Here is a 23,884-nt window from a genome sequence, read left to right as displayed (position 1 = left end):
CTGCTATATCCCTGACCTCTAGAAAAATACCTGGCACGTGGTAGACACTCAACCCTCAGTCAATAGTAGGTGCATAAGTGGACCATCAAAATAGAAAAATCAACCCATCCAAATGTACTTCAGTTAAAACGGAGAGCTATTTCAAGGGGGTATTATTTCAAGCCTGTGCGGTATCCTCCCAGCCCACTAATGACCTTCTACAAGCTAAAGAAAACATTGTCCTATGAAACCATTTTCCTATTAGAAAACAAAAGCTGCTGGAGCCCAAATTACCTGTTGAACTGCTCGATCAATTGATTCCTCAGTCATTAATTTATCTTTGTGCTGTTGTCAGAGCTTAAGAACACCAATGAGCTGACACTTGTCTCTGATACAAAATGAGGAGATACGGTCTGTCCTGTCACTTCTGTTCTTTACCGCCTTTAATTTAAATGTAATTTAATTTCTTTTTTTAATTTAAAGAAATGTAAGGACAATGTAAAATAAACTCAAATGATACAAAAGATTATATAATAAAAAGTAAATTTCCTTTTAACCTTAGACTTTTGGTCTCCCTCATCAGAGAAATCCACTGTACCTCATTATGGTTATAATTTGCATTGCCCTCATTATAATAATATTAATCACCTTACCATAGATTTTCTTTTGTCATTCGGATGTCCCTTTCTATAAATGATCTGTTCAATCTTCTTGCTTATTTTCTTATCAGGTTGTACACCTTTTTTCTTATTGCTCTGTACTACTTTATATTCCAGACACAATGTGTTCCAAACATCTTCTCCCACTCTGTGGCTTGCACTTTTACTCTCTTAAAGGTGATGTTTAGGAACAAAAGTTCTTAATTTTGAGTCTAATTTATCAATCTTTTCCTTGGTGGTCAGTCAGTATGCTGTGCTAAATTCCTTGCTTAACCCAAGCTAATAAGATATTTTCCTATATTTTTTATTGTTTTGCCTTTCACATTTAGCGTAAAGTCCATCTGGAATCAATTTATATATATAGTGTGAAGTAAGGATGCAGTTAATATCTTTCCATATTGATATCCCATGTTCCAGAGCTATTTATTGAAAAGTCTTTTTTTCCAAACTTTTGCAGTGCTACCTTTGCCTTACATTCTTTTCATTGGTGTATTTGTCTAGATTTTTACCTTAGTTATCTGTAGCTTAATTATTCTAGCTTTACAATAATTCTTGTTGTCTGATATAGCAAATCATCCTGCCTTAGGTTTCTTCTTCAAGAGTGTCTTGGTTATTCCTGGCCCTTTGTACTTCCATTTAAATTCTAGAAAGCATTTGGTAATTAAAAGAAGAAAGAAAAGCCTATTGATATTTTGATTGAGATTGCATTGAAACTATGCATCTATCTGATGAGAATTAACATCTTTTACAGTATTGAGTCTTCTGATCCATGAATATAGTATGCCTTTCTATTTTATTTTGTAATCTCTCAACATATAGTTGTCTCTGCAGATCTCTTGCACTTCCTCTTTTCTTACATTTATTCCTGGTTTTATAGTATTTTACCTTATTTTAACAGGTGTTTATTTTATTTATGCTTTATTTGTTGCTGATATGCAGAAATGTAATTGATTTTTGTAAATTGATTTTGTATTCTACAATATTGCTAAACTCATATTAATCCTGATTGTTCTTCTGTTAATGCTTTGGATTTTCTCTATATATAATCACATCACACCTGAATAATGGAAGTTTTGCTTCTTCCCTTTTGACCTTTATTTTATTTATTACTCTTGCCTTACTGCACTGGTTAGCCTCCAGGACGATGTTGCATTGAAGGGGTGGTAATAGTACCTGTGTCTTTCTGCTGATCACAAAGAAAACGCTTTCAATGTTCCACTATTAAGCATGATTTTTTTCTGAAGTTTTTATTTAAAATGGAAACAATTTAGTTGGATCGAGAATGCTCCTCTTTCTAGTTTGCTAAATTATTTTTAAAATCATGAGTGAATGATGAATTTCATCAAATGTTCCTCTGCATTTATTTGAAAACATCATTTTTCCTGTTTTATTTCTTAATGTGGCAAATTAGTGATTTTCCTAATATTACACTAACCTTGCATTTCTGAACTAAACCTAATCCAGTTATGATGTATTTCCCTTTTTTGTATATGACTTATATTTGGTAACATCTTGTTTAGGAGATTTTCATACATAATCCTGAGTGATATGAACTTATTTTCCTTTCTTATTCTGGCCCTTTCAGATTTTGGCATAAAAGTTATACTAACATCATAAAATGAATTGAGATATGGTCCATCATTTTCTATTTTCTGGAAGAGTTTTGTCAAAACAGCCATTATTTCTTCCTTAAGTTTTTATGTAATTCAACAGCAATGCCGTTGGGACCTGGAGTTTTCCTTGTGGGAAGAATTTTCTTAAATTACATAGAACTATTCACATTTTTAGAAATTTCTTCTTGTACCAGTTTTGGTAAATTGTATTTTTCCATGATTTTGACCATTACACTTGCATTTTCAAATATATTGGCATACTGTTATAACATTCTTTTTCATTTTAATATTTGTGGAATCTGTTTATATTTGTTATTTGTGTTTTTCTTTTTTCTTGATCAGTCTTACCAGACTGAGAACCTAATGTTGGCTTGGCTGATTTTCTTACTTAAATGTTTGTTTCCTATTGCATGAATTCCTGTGCTTTTCTGCATTGTTTCCTTCCTTCAAATTTCCTTCAGTCTATTTACTTTTTTAATCATCTGAAATGAATGAATTTGGCTTGGTAATTTTACAGAGAATTACCAAGCCAAGATTCACAGAAGAGGGATGAGCCTGGAATTTGGGGTCACTTTTGTTCAGGAAACACTTGCATATTTAAATATATATATGTGTGTGTGTGTGTGTATGTATATATATAAAGGTATACATATAGTTTAATATATTATGATAGCGTTATATATCTCTCTATCATGATAGAGTTATATATCTCTCTATCATGAGAGTTGTTTGGCTGAAAACAACAAACAGTCTGCATAACTCAAGCCTCTAACAGAATGGAGGGGTAGCTGAGGAACCAGGTTTCAATAAGGATAGAAGCCTTGGCACTCCAGTGATCTGGGGAGCAAGAACTAGTGTGGTTTTTATATTACTGTGTTAAGAAATCAAATTCCAAGTTGTGACCATCTGATTTATCTAATTTGTGTCAAGTGTCCATGTCTTGGCCAGGGGCAGGTAGGGCAGACCCAAAATCCAGTAAGGAGGACTGGTTCCTCTGAAGCAAATTTAGAGACTTCAATCAGAAGAACTGGGAATGGATGCTGGGCAGACACAAATAACAGACTTCCACTGCAGATACAGGAAGAGAAATACAGCGGGGATACAGGAGAAAGGAAAAAGAATTTCTCTATGTGTCAGAGAAGGAAATGAGGCAAGAGGAATGGAGTGGTTTAGACCCGTGTGAGCCATCTGAAATGGGAGAATATACCAACCATCAAGAAAAATAATTGAAGCTCCTTCCCTCCCACAAAGAATGACATTTGCAGACCTCCATGGGTCCCTTCTTCCATTAAAAAACCATTTAAAATTAAATTTTATAACTGTTGGTGTAAAAATAAATAACAGGCCAGGCTGGATTTGTTATTATATATTCATTGTTATATTCATTTTTTCCTTCCGATTTTAAAAGAAGTTAAAATGACATTTTCTTAGGCCTCTAAAAGTATGCAGTTGTCGATATCATGCCTACTGTATATAATAGATGAGTTGGCCCTGCCCATCCTTTTTTCCCTCTTCTTCACCCTTCCCGTCAAAGATGCAGTCAGATTGCCGCTCAGCATTAACCTTTTCCAAGGCAAATTTTGGCCCATCTTTCAACTGCCAGCACCTGCACACTTTGCCTGAGGGCTGTCTGGCTGCTGGAGCCAGCTATGCCTGCACAAGGTAAGGTTGGAAGTGCCAGCTATTTGACAGCTAAACCAGCAGCCTTTAGCCAAAGACTAAGTGAAGATGGTGCGTAAATACACCTCCTCACTTCCTGGGCTGGAAAACGGAGACACATGTTCTTCCCTGACTCTTAGAACACCAAGCAAGATTAACCTCCAGTTGCCCAATGGGATATATTGTTTGATAATGTACCTTTTATAGGCTGCATTCCATTTCCAGTCCCTAAGCAGGGTTTCCTGGGATCCCCTCTCAAATAAACTACTCACACTCAAATCCTTGTCTCAAGGTCTACTGCTGGGAGAACCCAAACTGAGACATTACCCTTCCGGTTAGGATTTATTTGGGGATGAGGGGGAAAAAAAGCTCTCTAAAATGCTAACCTTCACTCTGCACAGAGAGGGAAAAATAAAGGCATATTTGTAATTTTCTTACAGAGATGCTACTCAGTTAGAAAAGGTAGTGAGAATATTATTATGGAGGTTTTTCTGGTCATCAGACTTTCTTAACTTAGCTTTTCCTCTTGTTTCAATTTCATGTGAAAATTGTAGCATTGGCCAAAGAAATCTGTACTATTTAGTTCAAACAAAACCTGGTGAAATCTTTCTTCCTAGTGTTTTGGCTGGCAGAGTCACTTAATTTACACAAACCAACAGCAGCAGGGCAAAGCACTTTGACAATATAAGGGGTCATCAAAAGACTAATTGTATTAATCATCTGAGTTATGTTTTCATTTGCTTTAATGTGGTGAATTTGGCCATGGGAGCAGCAGGCCACATGACTGACCCACAGAATGAAAATTTTAAATGAATACATATTTTTGGAAAATCACTTTTCTGCCACACATCCAGAGTTCTTTAAAAAATGTTTTGGCCTGCAAAATTTCAAATGAAGAGCTGTTATTCACATTGTGATACTAAGCAGAGCGTTTGGAAACTCTGGGAGAAAGGAATCTAGAGGAATTACACAAGTTTTCACAGGATAACTCGCTAGTGAAACTTTAGAACAAATGTGTCTCATTTCTTTCTTTAAAATTCTTCTTATGGTTTAACCTACAGTGATGTATCTGCAATTTTCCTCTGCACTGTACCTGAGAGGTCAGATTGCACACAAGATAATGATTAAAAACATGAACTTCAAACTCAGAAAGATAGGAGTTTACATCCCAGCCCTACCACTTCTGTGTGACATTGGCTACTTGACTTCTCTCTACCCCAGTTTCCTCACTTGCAGAATGGGGATGCCTACACCCACCTCATAGATTCATGGCTTTAGATTTAGGATAAAACATTATTCTTGAAAGTGCTTAGCATATACTAAATATTCAATAAATAGTAGCCATTGTTATCCTTTGTTTTTTGTTTTTTGCCACTGTTCCCTGTGCCTGAGTTCCTGTGACCTTCTGATAAATTTTCTAGATCATTCACAACATCCTCAACAAGTACAAACCCTGAGTGGCCAAAGTGGCCCTCTGTGTGGATGGCCACCTGGGGTAAGATCTGAAGACCAGTCACGATTCAGTCCACCCACACGTTTCTCCCACGGTCTGTCCCCTTGCCCAGCATGTTGAAAACTCTGTGGGATCACATGAGTAGGTTGGGACTTGACCAATAAAGTCTGGAAAACCACTGAGTGGATGATAACTGGTCACCTACAAGGGATTTGAGGGCTTTGGGGTTGCCTCAACCTTTTCATCTTCGTGAAGACAACGTAATCAGGTGAGAGAATAAAGAGAGGCCTGAAGTACCTAACGGCAGAAGTAAGCTTCAGCTGGGGACAGAGGAGGGGTAACAGATCCTCAAGACACTCAGGGCAATTAGGGTGCACAAGGTGAGGATGGCATAGACCATATTCAAGGCCATTCAAAGGTCAGCACTGAGATGACAGTTTGACAGTTACAGGGGACGGTGAACTCTGGCTCCCTGAACAGCCAACCCAGATGACCCAGGAGCTAACAGTAATAACTACAGAAACAACAACACATTCCGTTCATTCTTTGCTTTACAGTTTGCAAAAAATATTTTCATACCTGTTGCTTCCATACTTCTCACTCAGCACGACTCTCCACTTCCTGCTCCAATGCAATTTCTTTGCCTTTCTGGTATAGCACTAACCAGAGGCTATTTTATATAATAATCACCGACATCTGTGTCTGTTTCCTGGCAAGAGACACCAAGGAAGAAACAGGCAGTGAGAAGTGAGAAGACCTGTAGGAGGTCTCACTCCGGTTGTCCCACTTACAAGCTGAGTGACAACGGCAAGAACGAAGCCTTTTGAATCTCGGTAGATTCATCCGCGAAGGGAGAATATAGTATTCACCACCAGAGAGCTTTTGGGAGACCCGAATGAGGAAGGGCACATGAGATGCTTTGTAAACTTTATGAGGCTGTGTAAATAATACATTATTCAACTCATGGTAGTTAACCCAGGGCCTTGCATCTGTTACAAGGTGTTAAAATTGTTAAAATTTCATCAAGACAATGAGACTCAATAATGTGAAATTCTGAAGCCAGATCCCTTGTACAAAAGTTACAAAGGAAACGGTCAAGAACGGGTTTCATAACTTCTGAGTTCCTAAACCTACTCTGAGAATAAAAATACATGGGAGAAAGGAGTGAGAGAGAGAGAGAGAGGAGAGGGGAAGAGGTTTATGTGTGTGAGATTGAGAGAGAAAGAGGGTTTTGAAGTTTGTCTTTTTGGATAAAGCAGTTGCCATGCCATGTGACTCCCACCCCAATAGAGGGAAAGAGTAGAGAGTACCACCTTCACCTTGAATTTAGTGAGGGGGTTTCCTTGGGATCACTCAAAAAGCTGCAGGAGGTGTTGGAAGACCAATGTCTACTGTGCAACTGAGCAACAGAGTGATCCATGACTGCAAGGTCAGGAGGACACATTTGGGTGGCCCTGGTTCCTGCAGAAGAGAACAGAGTGGGTTTGCTGGGGCAGGATCCCAGCATCAAGGAGATTTGGGGAATGTTGGATCTGAGGGGCTCTGGAAAGAACCTCCATTAACTCCTGGGATAGAGAGGCATCTGTCTGGATGGAGGGAATTCCAGTTGGAGGACAGCAGGAAATCTTCAAGGAACCCCAAGAGCCCACAAGAAAAATGGTCAGCTCCAAACATCTGCCAGGCCAAGGATGCAGAGATACAGTTCTGTTCACAATCAAGCAAGGTTATTCCTACCCTACTTCTCTTCTATTTCCCCACTATTCTGGAGAAGGCAGAGGAGGAAATGTAGGGAGGGGCCTGTTAGGAACAGTCCAACAAGCTGGCTTCCACACAGTCCGATGTACAAATATGCCCTCCCCAGAGATACTGTCTAACTGCAGAAATGCTCCAAAGTGAAAAAGATCCCTGAGAAATTTCATTTTTCCCTCTGTCCCTTGATAGTCAACCCTGAGCAACAACTGATGCATGACCCCAAACAGGACTGGGCCCAGTGCAAAATGAAAACCCTGTTTAAAAATTACTCAACACAGCACCGGCAGAGCATTAAACCAAGCATGGCATTCTTGTAAACACAGGACCCTGTGCTATTGCACAGGTTGCATGGCCTTGAGCCCAAATTATCTCCTCCACCAACGAACATGAATAGCGGGATTCTGGAATCCAGTTGCCTTTAAGGGAGGTCTTCCTTGGGCCACACACCGCAGAGTGACTGGGACAAGCATCAACCATCAGTTCTGTCTCTTCCAGGCAGAAGCCAGGGCTAGGGGTGTGACTAGTACAAGCTAGAACAGGGAACCTTTTAGATGTGGGAAAGTCCCAGCCCAGCAAAGGGGCTATGGGTCCCAGGGTAAAAAGAATTCTCTGGAGAGATATAACCTCCAGGCCCAGGATGCCTAGAAAGTTTACTTTAATTATGAGAACTACAGAGTGACTCTCAGCTCACAATAACATGGGCTGATCCTGAGCTGTTTAGGATTTTGTGAGCTGGTGGTTTAAAACCCTGGCCAGATTCTTCCTGGAGCAGCTGCATCCTGTGAGCAGGAGACCCTCCTGAGAGGCTGAAAGAGTGCAAGTTTAAGAAAATAAAAAATGATTAGAATAAGACATGAGCAACTTCCAGGGTTCTCCTGCGGGATCCTCACCTCTTTCATTGCCTCCCTGCATTGATGCACTATTGAGCATCAGCCCAAGGCAGGTGGACATGAGAATAATGATGCCTTTTTGGTCCCCTAATACCAACTGAATGCAGGAGAAAGGTTCTGGTCACTTCCCTTCTGCTTAGGTTCACTCTTGCTCCCCCATTGCCTTGGAAATATGTCCTTGGAAGGAAACAATCCTATAACAATGAGAAAGTCCAGCTTAGCCACAGTGTACGAAAATGCATGCATTTACCTATTTGCTGGTTGCCTTTCCCACTGGTTATTAAGTTCCATGAGAGTATGAGCTGTGCTGATCTATTTCTTCGTGTGTGTCCAAGTATATGAAACATGTGTTTGCTGAATAAATGACTAGATTTAAGAGAGATAGGCAAACAAAAAGTTTCACAGGGAACCTGAGGAGGGCTCCTTAGACAATGTGACCATGTCTCCCTTCATCTTAGCCTATGCTCCCTAGAAACCGAGCCTGAGACTGTGATCAGGCGGACTTGGTTAATGGAGGGAATGCTCTCAGTGGGAGGGCAGGGAGGGCAGCAGGATGGATCAAAGTGCAGAGTAAGGATGGGGTCTCAGCTGCAGTCTGCCTCATGCCACTGGGCACACTGAAGTATGAATTGCATCATAGAATGTGTCGTACCTTGTGGTGAGGTCAGCTGTGTCACCTTGGGGAGATGCATAACTTCCCTAGGGCAATCCTTCTGGAGAAGGGGGCAGTAGTGAGCCATTAGCAGCCATACTCACAGCCGTTGGGGGATGGGTGGACCAACCAGTTTGGTAGAGGCGAACAAAGTGGGGCACCAGCAGTTTCTGTTATAACCCCCCAATCTTGCTGCCATTCCCAACAGGCATGCCTGAGCATGTGCAGGTCCCAAGATTTAAATTCTCAGAAAATGAGAAAGCTGTGCTTTGGGCTGCTAGCCTAAACCATGTTCACTGCCTTAGGGGTATCTGGTGCTTTCCCAGGGATCACAGAAAGGATGCTTTGTCTTCCGTTTGGTTGTTGGTACTTTTGAACACGGAAGACTCTGGCTAGGACCCTGGAGGGGAGAAGGGAGTCTGAGGATTACCAAAACCTTGCTCTCATTCCCTGTTAGATACAGAGAGGAGTCAAAGACTTAGAAGTCTCAGCTGAGTGATGCTGGTAGTGTAAATCAGACTCATAAGTGCCTGCTCAAACCCTCCAAACTCTGCACCTCATCCGCAATGCTTGTGTCTTCTGGCCTCTGCCCTCTGCTCCCACCTAATCTCCTCCCACTCATCTCTTATATGACCCAGCCACCCCAGTATCTTTACAGTTACACAAGCAGGCAAATCTATTTCCTCCCTTGGGACCTTAGTGCTTGCTGCTCCCTCTGCCTGGAATGCTTTGCTCCGTGACTGCCTCCCTAGAAAAGCCACTGTTGATCATTCTGTCCAAGCAGGTCCAACACCCCTAACCCCTCGTGATAGCAATCTCTCTTCTTCATTTATTACTTGTTATTGCAAACAACCCTCCATTCCCTCTTGAAAATGCAAGCTCCATGAGAACTCAGATCTTGCCTAACTTTCCCATGGCTGTAACTCCAGCAACTATGGCAGAGAAGTCAGGGAAGGGAGCTATTTGAGACTGGAGGAGGAGGAATAGAACATTATATTTGGTAGAAATTGAGTTTGATGTTCCAGTGAAATATGTGGACGGAAATGCCCAGGAGACAGCTGGAGATGCCTGGCCAGGCCCAAGGGAAAGCTGGAGCCTGGGATATATATTTCAGAGTCCTCCCCATAAAGCTGATCGTTAAAGTCCTGGGTGTGGATGAGCAGAGCCTTAGGGAATACCTACATTCTGGAGATTTGTTTTTATCATGTTGCCTAGAATGTTCTTCCACGTCCCGTTAAGCACCCTTCTCTCAAAACTAAAGTTACAGTTTAAGAATGGCTTTCCTCTCTTTCTGCATTTATAATCCCTGGCCTGTGGGAAATTCAGGACAGCAACCAGTCCCTCTCCCTCCCGGCAGCTGGCAGGAGGCTCTCAGGCTGGCCTCTTGGCTGCTGTGCATATGGAAGTTCAATTACCGCCAATGGGAGGCCCATCTGTAGGATAAGGGTAGAATACACAATGGAGATTGGTGCACCAGATAGGAGCCTGGATCAAAGAGGAACCCAGAGTTTGTGAAGTCCTTTCATCCTCTGTGATGAAAGGTGATAGATGAAGGCGAAATTATCATGATAATTTCATTGGGTTCCAATCGGAGGTGGCTATCCCTCGCCAGCATGGACAATAGCTAGCAGTCTGCATGGATGTTTCTATAATATATTCGGAAAGGCTGTACACAAATTCAGGTATGAAAGTGTGTATGTGGATGTGTGTGGATGTGCTGGTGTATGCACTCATTGATAGTATCACCTAAACGTTCTTTATTATCAAGGAAGAGAATCACAGATTTGAGCTCTCCCAAGTCCTATAGATACAGATGTACCATGAAATACACATTTTTGTAAATGGGTATAGAAAAAGCCATAAAATGAGGAGGAAAGGAAACAGTAAGGACATTTGGATTTGTCAGTATCTCTCCAGGGAGAGCCCTGAGGACATATCATTCTTAGAATAAAGCTTTCATTTCACAGTGCATCAGTGGGAAAATTAACAAGCTCCCTCATCCTGTTCCATAATTCATTCTCTTTGTTTTAGATATTGAGCTAAGCTAGTGACTTAAAGCCAGGAGAAATGGCTTTTAAATACAGATCTGGGCCTGGAAGTTTTGCCTTGCCAGTGATGGAACACCAACTTGTCCCATCATTAAGGAGATGGACATAATGCCACTTTGTCATTCAAATTCCCTTTCAATTTAACTCCATGTCCTTCATTTGGGCTGGCTGAAGTGCTGCAAAGAATGTAGCTTCCCAGGCTGAACATGTCTCTGTCCTTGCAGGATTACTACTATACCTGGATTTAGAGGTCCTTAGCTTGGGGTGAATATAAATAACCATGTGGAATGGGGAAGGGGAGAACTTTCTCAGGCCCTGGGTTTACCTGACCTTGCACACAGCTTTTTCTTTCTCGGGGAGAAGCTGACTGCTGTTTTCAGGAGTTCTGCATTTCTGGGGAAAGTGAAGGCCACAGAAAAGTGACAGCAAAGGCAGGGCTATAATAGCAGGTTTTCAGGGTGGGTCATTCACTGGTCTGCTCATCCAGTTGATGGTTGCTTGGGTTGGGGCCTTTCAGTAATTTGGGTGCTGACATCTTGATGATAGTTATAGAATGGCGGTGAGCTGTGGGAGCCGAGATGGGGGACCTTGGAATGACTCCCCTTAATGACAGTTGACTTGCTTTGTGACATCATACCCACAACCACAGCTCTTCTCCCTTCACAGAGATATGTGGGGTGTCAAGCAGCCATAGTGGATACATTTCCATTAGGCATGGAAGCAACTATGTCCTACGGAGACAGCCTGGGGGCTTCATCATCACAGGCGTTTATCCGTTAGCGTAGATTCCATTTTCCCTGCTTTCTTTTTTATGCTAGCAGAAATAGAGGGCTTTCTCGCCTATCCATGCAGAGGAGATACAACTCAGAGGTGATTCCTCTCAAAGGACTTCTCAGAATCTTGAAAAAAGACTAACAGGCTTAAGTGGGTCAGCACTTTTCCCTTGATCTTTTAATTTCAGATCTGAAGCTCAAGACCGGGCCGGGTTACCTGGGCAGCACCTCTGTGGTGCCACCACGTCTCCTCTTTGGGAAGGTTAGCTAATCCATCCGTTGCACCATTCCACACTCTACTTCAATTTGAGGCCACATACTTTATAAACATGAGCTCTTGTTTTTAAGATCAACCAGGGTCATGCCAAGGAAATTCTGTCCTCTGGGCAGGGATCCACAGTGACCAGGTCATTGCAAAGACCCGTGAATACCAAGAACCTTCAAGAAGGGGAAGTGGTTCAAACTCTTAGTTAGCTGGAGGGAGCAGAGAGAAAGGAACATTTTAGACCTTGGACTAAAAAGCATGGGAATGAATTTTACCTCCATTTCCAGCAACTGCCATACACACAGTTCCTTCCAAAAATGCCAGCGGCCTCAAAGAAGAAGCAGCTGCCTTCCCAACCCCTCATTCATCACCTGCTTGCAGCCCTAGGAAGATAAGACAAATCCAGATCAAATTACCTAGCAGCTGGAAGGAGCAATGAGATAACGATAGGCAAGCTCAGTGGAGCAGCAAAGATCAAGTTAGGTATTAAATTTTCCAGGAACTAAAACATTGCTCACCCCATACACCTAGGGGAGGCACCTCAAATCTGTCAGTACCAAGCAGGGTTACTTGGAGAAAAGCAGTGTCTTTAGCTTCTACTAGAGGAATTATGAAAATAAAACACTTAGAGTCTAGGCCAGGTCACATTCAGCCAGAAGATAGGAAAATGAAGACAAAAGGGATAAATGAGTATTATAGAGGAGGTGAGAAGCGGATGTTCAAGCAACAGAACACACCGGTCTAAGCAAGGGACTTGGGTTCTGATTCTAGTTCTCCATCTCTCTCCCTCTGCAGCTCAAGACTTGAACCCTCAGAGCTTTAGGTTTTTGTAATGTGGTGGTGGTGGTGGGGGTCTCTTTAGGCTAAGATCCCCCTGGTATGAAGGATTTTAAATTATTTAACACTGAAGTCTTTACAAGGTGTTCCATCTGATGGCTTGCTCTTTTGACAACATCATTTTTTTTTTTTCTCATGGGCAGGCTCCGGGAATCGAACCCAGGTCTCCGGCATGGCAGGCGAGAACTCTACCTGCTGAGCCACCGTGGCCCACCCTTGGCAATATCATTTTATTCCACTAAACTTAGAAGATTTGGCTACAGAATACTCCAGAGATGTTACTAGAGCTTTAAAGAGTTTGAGTCAAAACCACCAACTTAGTTTGGGACATAGCATTCTAAGCTTAAGTTCTCAAACTGCCAGTAACCTGAAGAAATTAGGGGGGTGGTGGTGATGGAATGTTCTATTATCTTGTTTGTGGCACTGGTTACGTAAATATATGAACATGTTAAAACTCATAGAACTGTACACCCCAAAAGATGAATTTAATTGTAGCAAATTTAAAAAAGTAAAAGGGCAAAATTTTTTCAGTAATCCTCCAATCTTAAACCAAGCCAAATTTCCAATCAGATGAGCTCTCCTCCTTCATTCAATAAGCAAATAAAAGAGTGCAGGTGTGGTAGAGGGAAACATAAGTGGCCACAATTCTTCACCTCTTGCCATAGACATATAGTTTGCCATGTAACTCTCTAGTGACCTCCTACTCTTTCTGCATCCATCCATGTGACCTGCTTTATCCAATAAGAGGTTAGTCAATGTGACACAAGCAGGTTCTTGAAAGAATACTTATGTAATTCCATTTGCATTTCTGCTCTTACCTTGTCATCACCATGACAACATGCCCAGGTTAGCCTGCTCGAGGATAGGAAACACGCAATATGGGGAGCAGAATAGAGTTACCAGAGGCATCTCAGCCATGATAAGTCAAATATCAAACAATTAACAGATGCATAAGTGAGTTCAGAGACCAGAATTGCCCAGCCAACTCGGCCTAAATCACCAACACAGATCTGTGAACTAAATAGATGCTTTTTATTTTAAATGACCAGATTTTGTGTATTATGCAACATTATTGTGACCATAGAAAACTTATCCAAGAGCTAAAAATTATGAACCATAAAAATATGGTAGGATATAACCAAGAAAAGATCTAGCTATGGGATCTTTTGGGAGTTGGGCATGCTGTCCTAAGATGACCTTATCTTATTAAACCCCAAGGAAACCCAGCTGAATAATGTTGTGCAGGAAGACAAAAGCAAGAATGGAGGAGAACCAATCCAAGCGCATATTACCATGTGATCACTTCATGACTTTACTTCATAATGAGGCTCTCTCCACATCTTTGAATTTAAATTAAAACATAAATGACCTCAGATGAAAACAACAAAATAGTTGTAATAATATTGGACCAGTGCAACAGTAGTCTTCTATAAATGCATGTAAATAAACATATATGTGTTCACACACACATACAAGAATGTACAAGAGTCAGCCTGTTTAGGCATATCGTCCTAGGTATTCTCATTGTATAAGGCACTCATTGTTGTAACTTGAAGAGGGGGTGGGGAGCTGGGTACAGGCCAGGATCTCACCATATAAGAAGAAACTTGGGCTGGAAAATACTAGGCCAGATGATACATTCAAGGTCCTCCATTATACAAGTCCTATCTGCCACTCAGGGCAGAAGAAGCCAGCAGGCTAAAGGGGCATGGAAGCTTGGTTTTGACTGTAGTTAGTGGTGGCATGTCAAGGGAATAGGAAGAGAGAGTCTAATTTAGGCAATTAGGAGAATGGCACATGGATCCAAGAGGTACAAGTAGATTGGAGCAGGCTGAGCCAATGGTTGGTGCATAGTGTATAATATTCCAGCGAAAGGACCTTCTGGGAAGGTGGGAAGCATGTTAGGGCCCCACAGGATAGGTGGGGGGAGGCGAGGGGCAGACCCAGACAGTAGGCCTACAGATGCTGGGGCAGGGTAGGGGTCACACCTTATCCACAGTGAGGGGCCATAAGGGAGAATAGCAAGAGCCACATTCTGGATCACCCTGGAGCAGGTGTCAGGGTCAGTCTTGGCATATGGAAGATCAAGACATACAAAGAAAAAAAGTCTTCAAGGACATAGCAAAGCTGAGTTAGGAAGAGCAGGTGTGGACATGTGGAAAGTGGTCTGGCTTAATTCAGGAGCTGGGTTCCAATGCCTGAATCAGCTTCTGTGGGTTCCCGGGGGAGCTTATAAAGGTGATGAAAGTTTAGATAAAGGCACCTTTCAGATAAAAATGATGAAACTTTAGATAAAGCCACACAAGCAGGCCCTGAGGTCCTGGGCAGGGAATCATATCCAGCCCATTATCAAATTCTGTCAGTTTAACTTCCTAAATGTCTCTGAGATCTGCCAGGCCTCTCAGCATCCTTCCCGTCACCACCTCTAGTTTTGTTTGCAGTTGTCCAAACTTGTCTTCCTGCATAGCTGCCAGAGTGAGCTTTTTTTTAAAAGTGTAGGTTGGCTGGCACCATTCTTCCTGTTGGAAACCTTGGTTTCTGGACTCTTTACCAACGGTTTCAAACTCTTTAACATAACATAGTTGGACCCAACTTTGCCTCATGCCATTCTCTCCCCATCTCATTGCTCCAACCATACTGACCTTTCTTTGGTTTTGTAATGCCTCCAGCTCTTTCCTGACTCTGTGTCTTTGAATATGCTGTTCTTTCTGCCTCCATGCTCTTTCTCCCATTCTTTATGAGTGTCGTTCCTTCTCTTCATTCAGGACTCAGTTTAAGCACCACTTCTTCAGGGAAGTCTTCCTGGATCACCAGACCTAAATGAGCCTTTCCCATTTTTTTCTTTCTCATACCATCCTATCCTTTGTTTTCAAAACCATTATCATAATTTATAATAATTTGTAATTTTCAAACTTAATGTCTGAAATTCCCATTAGGCTGTAAAGTCCCTGAGGGCAGGGGTCAATTCAATCTTGTTCACCCCTATATATACTATGCCTAGTATGGTGTCAGGCATATAGTGATTGCTTAATAACTATTAAATAAATAAATGAGGTTTGGAAACAAGGCATGGGGGAAGAGCAAGACAGGCCCTGGTTAGAAGAATAGTCTTGTAGACCCCATGGGCCCTATGGCTTTAAGATGTGGCCAGTGGGAATCCTGTCGCATTCACATCTACTATATTTATTTGGCTTGGGGATAGTGTTTTAGATTTTTTGTCTGCTCAAGCAAATGCCATGAAATGGATTGGCTTAAACCTTGGGAATTTATTTGCTTATGGTTTGAGGCTAAAAGAAAGTCCAAATCAAGTCATCATCATGGTGATGCTTTCTCCCTGAGGACTGTGGCTGACTGCTGGGGATCCTTGGTTGCTCTGCCACACGGCAAGGCACATGGTGGTATCTCCTGGCCTTCTATTCTCTTCTGGGTTTCGATGATGTCAGCTTCTTATTTCCTGTTGCTTTCTCTCTGGCAATTTGAATTTCACTCCACTTATAAAAGGCTCTGGTAATAAGATTAACACCCATCCTGATTGGGCTGGGCCATACCTTCATAACAGAAGTAACCTCATCCTACTTACAAGAAGTTCACACCCACAAGAATGTATTAAAGATAAGAACATATTTTTTCTGGGGTATACAGCTTCAAACCACTACAGATGGGTCTGGACCAAATCTGCCTGAGATGGAGCTCTGCCCGTCTATAGGACTGTAGTACACAGGCACACACTTCTAAAAAGGTTGCTAAAGGCTAAAAGTGTTAGGTTTTTAAATGTAAATTCATTCATAAAACATTATGTGAAGCTCTTCTCTGTGCCAGGCTCTATATGAATAGTGTGGTTGTCTCCCCACCTCCAATCCAACTGTTTGCCCATCCATCTTACCGTCCATACTCTAGGCAGGTAATGAATGGTAAAGGAAAGCTCCCAGCAATTGCCTATGTTTGTTGCCAGGATCCTCCTTGTCTTTTTCCTCCTGCTTCTGGTCTCCTAGCCCTTGGCTCCACCCACCAATTTAGCCTCTGCTCCTGCCCTTGAGACTTGTGTCCACTCTGAAGAGCTTCACCTTGAACTCGGTCTCTCTCTGAGGTCATCTTTGCCCTGGTCTCAGAGGAAACTAGGAAGAACTGCCAATGCCATGCACCAGGGCTCAGAAGGATTGTGCTAGACTCTGGCCATGGAGTTGATGTCCTGTTCTGCTTCCACTAGACCATTTAGCACCAATGTTTCTGGCCTGACCTGTACCACTCTCTCACAAAAGTGTACCTCTCATCCTGAACTTTTTTTTGTTTGTTTAAAAACTGAAAGTGGGTGCACAGGTAGTTCAGTGGTTAGAATGCCTGCCTTTCATGCAGGATGCCCAGGTTTGATTCCCGGACCATGCACCAAAAAAAATAAAAATAAAAATAAAAGTGAAGATCAATGGAATACCTTAAGTTTCTGGGTACATAGTTTTTCTTTTTTAAATTCCTTTAATCTATTTATCTAGAGATAAGAATGGTTTAGAGGCCTGGGTTTTCCTCCTTACCCTGATCCAGAGTCTTGGGTCTCAGATAATCTTCAAATCATTCAGACTGGGAGAACTGAGACAATTTGTGTGACCCACATTGTAGAAACTGAATATCAAGCACTGGCAAAGCCACATTTTGTGAACAGAGAAAAGCTGTTAGAGCTAGAGGGGTGTTTGATAGAGGGGGGATGGGGGATGGACCTTGAGTAATCAGAATCTTTTTGGCAGCCTTCAGCTGATATTCCTTCACTTGCTCATCACCAAGGAGGTATAACCACCCTATCCTGCCCCAGCTTCAGCAAGGATGAATACAACCATTTTGTCAGAGGCCTTCACAGACATTTACGCAAGGGGCAATACCACAGCACACTTATATTCCAGGAGAAATTAGCCCCTTCTGAATTTTCAGCATCGCATGGATCTATGCAATCATATTGAAATACCAAGATAACACAAGCCACACAAATAGAGTCCCTTGATTGCAATTGAGACAGCGAGTCTCCATACTTTAAATACTAGTCATTGAACAACTTCTGCATTTAGTATCCCAGCTCAGACATAAGAAAATGGTCAATTCAACATGGGTTTGTTTAGATTGCTGTGGGAGGAGACTCTTCATGGACTGTTGAAGGAAATGAGATGAAGATGGGACCGGACAATGTGAGGAGGACCCAGAGTAGAGGACAGAACCTGACCTTAGCTTCCCTGTCAAAAAGATGCATCATTCCTGAAAGAAAAGGGATGAGGAATAACCACTAGACCAGTAGTTAAGCCTATAGATATTTTGTAATTTGCTTACATGTGTTTATGCATTCTGATTAGGGCATAATTATGCATTTAATATATACATTTAAATAGGACTTTCTGGAGACAATGGCTTAGTAACTCCTAATTAGTGGTTCCACCTGTAGGAAATTCAAGCACAATGGAGAGGCAGTTCAGAGAGATACTTTGGAACTAGACAGCATCTTATTCTCTTCTTCCCAAGGAAGCAGACTTCTAGACTGCTTTGGGTAAGGCTGACTGTTCAGAATACTGAATATCACAAATGGTATTAGTTTGCTGAAAATGCTAACTCTGTATACCAGGGAATTTGACTTTAGGTTACAAAGGGTGCTAAGATGAAGGCCTGATGCCAGGGTGAGAATGACCTGAGTACCAGGCATTTGCCTGAAGGGCAAGGCCTCTGGAGGCCATGCCACATTCCATGGGGCAGTTTCAGAGCCCTTGCTTGGGAGGGGACTCCTGAACCACAGCTCTGGCTAGGACTTGGGGCCCCACCCCCCATTCAACTTGTGCCTTCCCTCCCCCATCTATTAGTCACCAAGCATCTCGAAAAGCTCTCTCCTTGTTTTATCTGGCAGAACCTTGGGACAATAATTGGACAGGGTCCAACTGGCCAGGAAACCAAAGCCTGACAGAAAAATGCCTTATGACTCCTGCCAACCCCCTGCTCCTTGCCAGTTCAAGTGCCGGACAAACAGCCCTGCCAGTGTTTGGATTTGTGAGGGGAAGTACATTCTGTATATGGAAGCCACATAATGGAAGTTATGTACTTTTCGGGGACTGCATCAGCAAGCAAAACTGCTGCTCCCATTATGTGGCTCATGAAAGGGTTTTCACCTCCTGGGCTGGAAGGGAGTTGGTCTGTCTGCAACAAAGGCGTTTGGCTCTGTGGCTTTCTGAAAAAGAATGTGTGTGCTTGTCAAAACAGAACTTTCCTGCCTACTTGGAAGAGTGGGGCTGTCCGCCTGCCAGAAAGGAGCAAGGCTCAGTCAGATTGAAAAGGAAGAAAAATTCCACTAAGCAGCCCCGTTAGCCGCTGCACAGGGCAGCCTTCCTTTCTCACAAAGACATTTGTTCACTGTTGCAAAGCCGGGTTCCCCTAACAGTTTCCTGCCAATGTGTGTTGACTCGGTCTGGGAAGTGGAAGACTGGCAAAGTGATTAGGGTTGAGTGTTTTCTGAACATGGAAAGGTAAACAAAACTGTTCTCTGGGGTAGACAGGACCCCCGAGGCTCAGGGAATTGTGAGTAATGTGTTGGTAAATGCTCTCACTTTGCTTTTCCAATCATTTTTAAATTCCACAGCAGACTGCTATATCCCTGACAGAGTAGTGGAAAAACTGAAACACAAAGATAACTTGCCCCAGCACCTGGAAACCCACTTGGGATTAGTCAGCTGATTGTGACATGTGGCTCTGTGTTCAACTTCCCTGTGAGCCACAAAAGTGTGTTCAACCAAAGCAAAGTCCAGAGCCCAAATTAGGTGTGGCTCTATGAGTACATTAAATAGCAAAAATCCCTTCTGCAAAGATCATCAAACTTGCATGGTTGATATGCATTCCCTTCCAATGCCTGATAGTCCGATATTATGGGTTTGAATTGTGTTCCCATAAAGATATGCTGAAGTTTTAACCCCTAGTACCTTATGTTGTGAACTTATCTGGAAATAGGTTCTTGAAGATATGGTTAATTTTAAAAAGGCCAAACTAGATTACAGTGGCTCTAAACCAATATGACTGTATACTTATAAGAAGGGGGCATTTAGCTAGACAGACACAGGGTAGAAAATGTCATGTGACAACTGAGGCAGAGATTGAAAGTGTGCTGCAAAAGCTGAGAAATGCCAAGGAACTGCCACCCACCCCAGGAGACAGACACAGAGCAGATTCTTCTCTACAAACTTCAGAAGGATCATGGCCCTTCTTTGATTTTGGAATTCTGGCTTCTAGAACCAAGAGAGGATACATCTTTGTTGTTTTAGGCCACCTGGTTTGTGGCACTTTGTTATAGCAACCCTAAGAAACTAAGACAGTTCATTCTTTTGGTAGTTCTCGATTCTCAAAGGAATCTCCATAAAACTCAAAATACACCCAGAATGGACCATCCCATCATCTTATGTGAAAGGATCATGTTTGCACAAGACAGTTCTGCCCAATAGACCATTTGAGGCAACATTTGGATTCAAAACCCAGAATTGCGTGAATTGCATCCATTTAATTTGAGTGGTTGCTTAACTTTCCCCAGCAAATGACAATTACTTCCCTGGCACCTGGATAAGAAGAAGGAGGACAAACCGAACCAAGAACGCATTTGCCTTGTTCTTTGCAGGTGGAGAAATATGTGCTTTGAGATGCCATGGCACTCAAGCAACTGCCAAGTTTCTGGAGACACCACATAAACCATTGGCAGAATGGAGGACATTTGGAATCTAGTTCCTAAAACTATAGTTTTGAGTTCCCAGACAATATTTAGGTATTACTGCAGCTGGGAATTGTCATTAATTGATTTATGCAAAGTTGTTCAGATATCATCGTAGCTGGGAATTTTTGTTAATTGATGCATCCCAACTTCCAAATTGTTTATCAGTATCAATAACTTGCATCTGTGAATGCAATGCTTTGTTTATAGAAACATGTTTGGTTCCCTGGAAGCTCTGAGAAATAACTTATAACACCGATGTCTGGCTCAATGCCATGCACAATTTCATTCCAAGCAGACCTCCGAGAGGTTAAAAACCAACAACAGGATATGATGAACAATAAGTGGAACTTGAGAATAATTCTCTCTCGTGTTGTACCTGCTCTAAGATGTACCCTTTGCAAGAGAGCTCAGCCACTGGGAGTACCCAAATGTTCCTGACGCTCTGGACTAGAATCTAAAATCAATGGTACGAGCCAACAAGTGGTCAGATTGTGATTTAGGAAAAGTATTTTAAGTTTAATAAAAACAAGAGCATCCATTTAATAAGAATGTGAGCTAAGAAGCTGCCATGGACATAATACGTCTTCTCATGTGATATAATAGGGACTACATAACACTCCCTAAGGAGTATTCTTACATAAATTAAACTGAGTTTAATCAAACATCTAGATGTAACTACCAATTTAAAGGAAATTTAAGAGATAGAGAAACATGCTAAGCATCGTTGTGAGGAAGTAATCCAAATCCAGAATGTGGGAAATTCTACAGGGCAAAGGACCTGATTTCTTTAATATATAAATGCCATGGAAAACACAGGGAGGGGAGAGTATTATAAATGAAAAGAAACTTAAGAGATACACAAACAAAACACAATATGTGGACCTGGTTTGGATCCTGATTCAATTAAACCCCCTGGAAAAAAAATTTTTGTGTTTGGGAAATTTGTGCAAAGGCAAGTTATTAGATAATTGTTGTGGTAATATATTGTGGATATGATAAAAACAAAAGTTCTTATTGTTAGAAATATATGTTAAAGCATCTATGATAAAATGATATATCTGAGATCTGCTTTTAAATATTTCATCAAAATAAGTGGATTCTGAATGAAGCAAGATTAGTAAAATGCTGATGAATGTTGATGCTGGGTGATATGGACTGGAGATTTCATTATACTATTCCCTCCATTTTTGTGTACCTTGAAAATGTACAGAATATGGTTCCAAATAAATAGAAAGGAAGTGCTGTGAGATTTACAGCTTTCTGGAGAGGGAAACTTGAAGACTTGCTGTTGCTTTACTTTCTGGTAGGGCTGGGGGTTTTTCAAAGCAGCAAGGTGAGCACCATGACTTAAGCAGATGGGGCTGCTGACTGTGGCGGCACTGGGCAAGCTGATACTGAAGGTGGTCCATAAGGCTAGTCATTGCTTAAAGACTAGAATCACAAAGGCTACTGTTCCCAACCTCCTACCTGTCTTACTTCCCTCCCTCCCTTTCCATCATCCTAAAACATGTATTGAACATCTAGCGTAAAATGTTTCCTGGAGAAACAGAAGGAATAGGACATGTACCCTCTTGAGGAGAGGACAAATTAGTAAATAGAGGTGGAGGAATTAGTTATGCAACTTTGACCACTTGCTCCACCAAACTTCTGTGGTTTGGCCAGTGGTAATCATGGCAGTCGCATGGGGACATGAGGATAGAAGGGTGAGTAGTGTTCAAGAGGTTCTGGAGACTTTGGCTACAGACAGACACCTGGCAATGTTGGTCACTTTTCCTCCATGGTGGCCTTTCTAATCATTAAACTAGGAAAGATCCAGGGCAACCAGACCAAGGGTCTCTGTTTTATGTCACTAGGCATTCCAAGCAAGTGTTTCTATGGACTGTGCTTCCTTGGCTGGGAACACTCCCTTTTTGATCTCAAATCTCCAGCCCTGGGACCACTCACTCTAGAATAACCTCCTGGTGACATCATTCTCCCCTCCTTGTTGACTGAATGCATTTGAGAGTATATTCATGTTGACTTTTGGCAATCAGCAAACGTCTTAATTTCATGTCACCCTACTCCTTCCTGCTACCTTTCTTGACATGAACACACATTGAGGAAAGCCCTGTTCACTTTACTGCTATTCTCCAAAACCATGAGGTCACCTGAAGCCCAGCTTATTATTGGCTCCCAACTTCTCTCCCATATTTGTTTTATTTGAGGAGGTCCAAACAATTGTTTGGACTAATTATAAAGGATAGTTGAATGAGAACAAGTCTCTGGTGATAGAAAAAGCTACAATTAGAGAATGTTTTGTTCAGAAACAATCTTATTTCTATAAAGCATGCACAGTGCCTCTAACTGTTTACCAAAGACCTCCCTAATATATGTTTTATCTGTGAAATTCGTGGCTTTTAAGCTGTTTTCTCTGGAATCCAGGTTTTTAAGAGGTGCTTGAGGACCAATGCTGGCAATAGTTTTGCACCCCACTCCCACCTCAAAGTACTCTTCTTCTGCCATATATCCTAAAGTTGTATATAAAACTTAGTAAAAATAAAAAGTTTCCTTTTCTAAAATAACAAAATAAAAATTAATTGCTTTCATAAATAAATTCTCTAATTCATTGTTGATTCATGTACAGCCTTTGCTAAAGGGCTTGAAAATGATCTCCTAAGGTATCTGAACATGCTGCCTGCATTTTTGTTTAATCTGTTTACTTTCTTAGCAAACCTTTCCTTCATAGCTATCATGAAGACAAACCAGCTGTGTCCTATGTGAATCAAGGAATAAGATTTTCTAGAGTTGATTTTTTTTACACGTGAAAGTTCAATGTCACCGATCAGCCACCATTCCATGAATAGCATGCATTCGTGGTCATGGCATCCGCCCAGACCCCATAACGACATTCAGAGAACCACCCAAACACAGCAGAGTCAGGGGGTGGGACTGTGTGGTAACTGGGTTGGGGGAACAATCTGTCATTGATCATGAAACCTGACCAATTTTCTACTGGAAATCCAGGTTGATAAATCCAGGTGGCCTCCAGCTATCCCCCTCCTCAATCCTCATACTTCAATAATTCCCACAGCCAAAGGCTATGCTATATTAATAGTGGCAGGAAAAGTGGCCATACCATTGATCAGAAAGGAAGTCCTGCTACAGCAATGAGAGCTAATCACTGCCTCCTTGTCACCATTTCCAATAAAAATGATGGCAAAGTTACCGCCTCATAACCACAAAGTGCCTTCCTGTTTCAGAGCAGATAAACTGTAGTCACTATCTTTATCTGTAGATTTTCAACACCTGAGGGGGATGAATTAAATGGAGAAGAGGTCACAAATTGGGGAGTAGAATGATAGTCTAATCATTGTCATATTTACAGTAAGGAATCAGGCAACTTTATTCCATCGCCAGAATAAGGCATTCTGTTTTACTTCAACAAGGCATTCTGTTTTACTTCAACAAATATCTATGGAGCACATACGCTGAACAAAGCCCTATGATCCCACTACAGGAGCCACGAGTTGGAGGAGATGTAATCTTTGTCCCAAAGAGCTTGCAATCTGGTCAGAGGCAAGGTGGTATTCATCTGGGCTATAAAATATAAA

The 23,884-nt window shown here is 41.8% G+C and overlaps 2 long non-coding RNA genes across 7 annotated transcripts in view; one reads left to right on the top strand and one right to left on the bottom strand.

Annotated features, from left to right (window-relative positions):
* The window catches only part of LOC143657386 (uncharacterized), a 79,187-nt gene extending 67,875 nt beyond the window's left edge, over nucleotides 1-11,312 (bottom strand). For 4 of the 6 annotated variants that reach the window (XR_013162839.1, XR_013162835.1, XR_013162836.1 and 1 more), the window contains exons 1-2: nucleotides 11,036-11,312; nucleotides 5,943-6,072 (exon numbers count right to left, since the gene is read on the bottom strand). This is a non-coding gene — a long non-coding RNA (uncharacterized LOC143657386). Of the gene's footprint in view, nucleotides 1-153; nucleotides 421-4,657; nucleotides 4,788-5,942; nucleotides 6,073-11,035 lie in introns of those variants that run through there. The other 2 variants (XR_013162838.1, XR_013162837.1) reach the window with 2 other exon arrangements.
* Nucleotides 11,313-11,355: 43 nt separating this feature from the next.
* Nucleotides 11,356-14,050, top strand: LOC143657966 (uncharacterized). Its single transcript, XR_013163037.1, has 4 exons — nucleotides 11,356-11,575; nucleotides 11,667-11,740; nucleotides 12,724-13,327; nucleotides 13,799-14,050. It is a non-coding gene; the product is annotated as an uncharacterized LOC143657966 (long non-coding RNA).
* Nucleotides 14,051-23,884: the final 9,834 nt, after the last annotated feature.

This window comes from Tamandua tetradactyla, chromosome 15, assembly GCF_023851605.1.
Source record: "Tamandua tetradactyla isolate mTamTet1 chromosome 15, mTamTet1.pri, whole genome shotgun sequence".
NCBI lineage: Eukaryota > Metazoa > Chordata > Mammalia > Pilosa > Myrmecophagidae > Tamandua > Tamandua tetradactyla.
This window is presented reverse-complemented; position numbering and strand designations above follow the sequence as displayed.